We start from the raw sequence: 6,000 nt of genomic DNA on the forward strand, positions 1-6,000 counted from the left end.
TGGCTAAGATTGGCTTCCAAAGTTTGTAGGATTGAGCCGTTTTGAACAAAATGCCTCAAATCACAAACGCAAAGTGCAATTATCATGAAATCGCACACACACATTCCCACTAGGCCGAGGAAGAAATGCCACGTCAATGTTCAAATCAGCCCCATTGTGGCGCTATAACAGGCCAATTTGTGTTTTTACTTACTCCACCGATCAGTCAAACTTTGTACACGCACTCCCTAGAGGCCAAGGAAAAACCTTTTCACTGCATTTTTCACATCAGCCTTTTATAGCGCCACCTTTGGGCCAACTTATGTAAAACACGTTTTTGGATACACTTGATGTTGCATCACACCACAAGTCTTTTGAGCTGAGAATGTGCATGTGTGTGTGTGTGTGTGTGTGTGTGTGTGTGTGTGTGTGTGTGTGTGTGTGTGTGTGTGTGTGTGTGTGTGAGCATCTTACCACAAAGGAAATGGACTGTTGTTCCATCTAGCATCAGAGGGTCTCCATATGAAACCACACAGCTCTGCTCTCAGTCAGTGTCAGGCAGTCAGTTTGGCATCATGACATTTACACCAACCTGTATGATAGCATGTAAGTACTTTAATTAGTGGCCAAGGCCACAAAGTGGCAAATGGCCACTCATTGATATTGGACTTCATCATTATTATTCTTCCGCCACTTTTGCTCTAGCGGCTAGACCGTGCAGTCGCTTTTTACGAAACTCGGCAGTATGGCAGAGGACTATGCCAAACGGCTAAAACGCGAAGCTCGCAACAATCGGCCAAAGGGTGGCGCTGTAGGAAGCCTTCGAAAGTGCAAACTTTGAACTGGTGTAGCTCATGCCCTGTTTCAGGTACAGCAATGAAACCTGTATACACTTATGCGTCTTCTCATGCCGAACAACTTTTACGCTCTGACTTTTGACCTCTGACCTTTACCTCTCCCACAATTTTGAATTATATGAAAAACAGTCAAAATCTATCTCCTCCTGGGATTTTCGCGTAACGTGCGCGAAACTTTTTTTACATGAACTTTGGACCAACACGGTCATCGCACAGCGGCCGGATTTTCTTTAAAGCGAAACATTATTTTTTAATAATTAACCGTATAATGCAGTTTCATGCAAATTATTCTTCTGCCTCTAAATCATACATGCAAAGTGACACGTTCATGGCAGTATGGCAGAGGACTATGCCAAACGGCTAAAACGCGAAGCTCGCAACAATCGGCCAAAGGGTGGCGCTGTAGGAAGCCTTCGAAAGTGCAAACTTTGAACTGGTGTAGCTCATGCCCTGTTTCAGGTACAGCAATGAAACCTGTATACACGTATGCGTCTCCTCATGCCGAACAACTTTTACGCTCTGACTTTTGACCTCTGACCTTTACCTCTCCCACAATTTTGAATTATATGAAAAACAGTCAAAATCTATCTCCTCCTGGGATTTTCGCGTAACGTGCGCGAAACTTTTTTTACATGAACTTTGGACCAACACGGTCATCGCACAGCGGCCGGATTTTCTTTAAAGCGAAACATTATTTTTTAATAATTCACTCAATGTTGCAGTTTTATGCAAATTATTCATCTGCCTCTAAATCATACATGCAAAGTGACACGTTCATGGCATTTGGCAAATATGTAGAGGGTTAGTCCAAATATCACTGAAAGCAATCTTACTCCAATTGGCCAAAGGGGGGCGCTATACGAAGCGTTTGAAAACTCAAACTTTAAAGGGGTATAAGTCATGCCTCGTTTCGTTTGAAGACATGCAACTTGCTTACACGCGTGCCTTGACTCAAGCAGAAGACATCTGTGTCTTTGTTAAGTAAGCTCCGCCCTTAGATTTTCCGCAATTTTGAGCAGTTTGTAAAACACTTAAACCTGCTTTTATTCCGGAACTTTCGCGTCACGTGCACAGAACTTTTTTACATGAACTTTGGACCAATATCTAAAGATCTGTCAGATCGTTTTTTTTTTATTGAAACATGCTTTTTTAATAATTCAATCAACATTGCAAGTCTTATGCAAATTATTCTTCTGCCTCTAAAACATACATGCAAAGTAAAATTTCATGATGAACTACTATAGAGGGTTAGTCCAAATATCACTGAAACCAATCTTACCCCAATTGGCCAAAGGGGGGCGCTATATCATTTTGAAAGAAGGCGTCAAGTACATTACATGAAACTTTTTTTTTCTTATCTTTTTTTTTGACAGGTCCATTATGTGTGACTGCCGTAGTGTAGTGGTCAGTGCCTGTGCCTGATATTCGGATGGTTGTGAGTTCGAACCCCACGTTGGGTAGAGTTGATGTTAACATCCTGGATGCCCATGGCATGTGCGTATGTCAAACTCTTTAATGTTGACACGTCTGATCTAACTCCAGATCACGTTCATGTTTAAAATGAGCCCTTCTCTAACAGCCATTTTTTTTTCTGTTCTGAGTAAAAGAAAATATGATCACTCGAAAATGTCAGAAATACATACAATAGATTACATTTACTCAGATTGATTTCACCCCAAGCCTCCAAAATATAAAAAAGAAATCAATAAAATCAAGGCACTCAGCCTACATAGAACTTTTTTTTTTAAACAAACATGGCTAACAGATTCTGTGGCTGCCTAGTGTAGTCGTCAGGGCATATGCCTTTCATGCAGAAGGTCGTTGGATCGAATCCTGCCTGGGGTTTATATAAGTGTAAAACCATGATATTTGGTAAACTTCACAGTTTGGTTCCTTGAACAATGTCTGATATGGAGCCTTCCTAAAAATGTCCCCCAACCCCCCTTGATGCGTATTTTAATATCCGCCATTACTAAATAATGTATTTTGCATCATAAATCCTGAAACAAGCATTATAATACAAACTGTCATGTCTACACCTATGTTGTGATTTCCAAGGATTGCAACGATATCATGTACCAGCTCAGTGGCCTAGTGGTTTGAGTGTCTGCCCTGAGACTGGGAGATCCAGGTTCAAACCCCCGTCGCGTCATACCAAAGATTCTAAAAAATGTTACCCAGTGCCTCCCTGCTTGAAACTCAGAATCAGGGGTTGGAATGGGGGAAACTACCTGTGACATGCTAGCGTCATGTCCAGGGGGTGTACTTGTACATCAAGTTGCCTTACGCTACAGAAACAGGAGATAGGCTCCTGCCCTATGAGATTCATAGCCATGCCGATTCATATGATCTTCATAGCTCAGCAAGGCTTACTATGTACAGTACATAATCAAACTGTCCAGGTCTAACAGTTTTTTATGTCTGTTGCATATAGGCCTACAGTCTTTTGCATACATGTTGTGTAGAGGCCAATTTGTGCTTTTACCTATAACCACCGATTAGTTTAAAACTTTGTATGCACACTTCCCAGAGGCCAAGGAAAAACCTGTGCCCTGCATTTTTCAAATCTGCCATTTATAGCGCCACCAGAAGGCCAACTTACAGTATGTAAAACACATTCTTCGATATTACTCCTTCAGATTTTATCCGAAAATCACACAAATCAGTACACAGTATCTCTACAGTGATGTAATCATGACGGATTTGTCAGATATCATATTCTATTTAATTGGCTAACATTGAATTCCAAGGTTTGCAGGATTGCTCCTTTTTGAACAAAATGTCTCAAACGCAGCCTGCTATGTGTGTGAGATTTTGCACACACATTCCCACTAGGCCAAGGAACAGATGCCACCCTTCTCACATTGGCCTGTTATAGCGCCACCAGCGGGTCAATTTTTGCAAAACACATTTTTGGAACAAAATGCTTCAAATACCGCATGCAGCGTCCGATTGCCGTGAAAGGCCCAAGAACACGTGGCACCCTTTTCACTTTGGCCTATTTTAGAGTCACCGCTAGGCCAAAAAAAACCTACCTGACCTGCCGGAGTCCTGTTCGGAAGAACACTGCTTCCAGTTTTTCTTTGATTTGTTCTTTGCTTTCCCTTGATGCTTTTTTGCTTTCCTGCTTTTTCTGCCTTGGCCACTTTATCGCTGCTTGCAGCTATATTTAGTGGCCAAGGCCACAAAGTGGCAAATGGCCACTCATTGATATTGGACTTCATCATTATTATTCTTCCGCCACTTTTTCTCTAGCGGCTAGACCGTGCAGTCGCTTTTTACGAAACTCGGCAGTATGGCAGAGGACTATGCCAAACGGCTAAAACGCGAAGCTCGCAACAATCGGCCAAAGGGTGGCGCTGTAGGAAGCCTTTGAAAAATGCCAACTTTGAACTGGTGTAGCTCATGCCCTGTTTCAGGTACAGCAATGAAACCTGTATACACTTATGCGTCTCCTCATGCCGAACAACTTTTACGCTCTGACTTTTGACCTCTGACCTTTACTTCTCCCACAATTTTGAATTATATGAAAAACAGTCAAAATCTATCTCCTCCTGGGATTTTCGCGTAACGTGCGCAAAACCTTTTTTTACATGAACTTTGGACCAATGCGGTCATCGCACAGCGGCCGGATTTCTTTTAAAGCGAAACATTATTTTTTAATAATTCACTCAATGTTGCAGTTTTATGCAAATTATTCTTCTGCCTCTAAATCATACATGCAAAGTGACACGTTCATGGCATTTGGCAAATATGTCGAGGGTTAGTCCAAATATCACTGAAAGCAATCTTACTCGAATTGGCCAAAGGGGGGCGCTATACGAAGCGTTTGAAAACTCAAACTTTAAAGGGGAATAATAAGTCATGCCTCGTTTCGTTTGAAGACATGCAACTTGCTTACACGCGTGCCTTGACTCAAGCTGAAGACATCTGTGTCTTTGTTAAGTAAGCTCCGCCCTTAGATTTTCCGCCATTTGGAGCAGTTTGTAAAACACTTAAACCCGCTTTTATTCCGGAACTTTCGCGTCACGTGCACGGAACTTTTTTTACATGAACTTTGGACCAATATTTAAAGATCTGTCAGATCGGATTTTTTTAAATTTTAAACATGCTTTTTTAATAATTCAATGAATATTGCAAGTTTTATGCAAATTATTCTTCTGCCTCTAAAACATACATGCAAAGTAAAATTTTCATGATGAACTACTGTAGAGGGTTATTCCAAATATCACTGAAACCAATCTTACCCCAATTGGCCAAAGGTGGGCGCTATATCATTTTGAAAGAAGGCGTCAAGTACATTACATGAAACTTTTTCTTTTTTCTTTTCTTTTTTTTCAAAAATGACAGGTCCATTAAGTGTGACTGCCGTAGTGTAGTGGTCAGTGCCTGTGCCTGGTACACGGATGGTTGTCAGTTCAAACCCCACATCGGGTTGAGTTGATGTTAACATCCTGAATGCCCATGGCATGTGCATATGTCAAACTCTTAAATGTTGACACGTCTGACCTAACTCCAGATCACGTTCATGTTTCAAATGAGCCCCACAACTACTGTAGATTTACATGAAACTTTTTCTTTTTTCTTTTCTTTTTTTAGAAAAATGACAGGTCCATTATTTGTGACTGCCGTAGTGTAGTGGTCAGTGCCTGTGCCTCGTATTCGGATGGTTGTCAGTTCAAATCCCACGTCGGGTTGAGTTGATGTTAACACCCTGGATGCCCATGGCATGAGCATATGTCAAACTCTTTAATGTTGACACGTCTGATCTAACTCCAGATCACGTTCATGTTTAAAATGAGCCCCACAACGTTCATGTTTAAAATGAGCCCCACAACTACTGTAGAGGGCTAGTCCAAATATCACTGAAACCAATCTTACCCCAATTGGCCAAAGGGGGGCGCTATATCATTTTGAAAGAAGGCGTCAAGTACATTACATGGAACTTTTTCTTTTTTCTTTTCTTTAAAAAAAAAATGACAGGCCATTATGTGTGACTGCAGTAGTGTAGTGGTCAGTGCCTGTGCCTGGTATACGGATGGTTGGCAGTTCAAACCCCCCGTCGGGTTGAGTTGATGTTAACATCCTGCATGCCCATGGCATATGCATTATGTCAAACTGCAGGATTGCTCCTTTTTGAACAAAATGACTCAAATGCAGCCTG

This window comes from Nannobrachium achirus (genome assembly GCF_963921795.1).
Source record: "Nannobrachium achirus genome assembly, chromosome: 17".
Lineage (NCBI taxonomy): Eukaryota > Metazoa > Chordata > Actinopteri > Myctophiformes > Myctophidae > Nannobrachium > Nannobrachium achirus.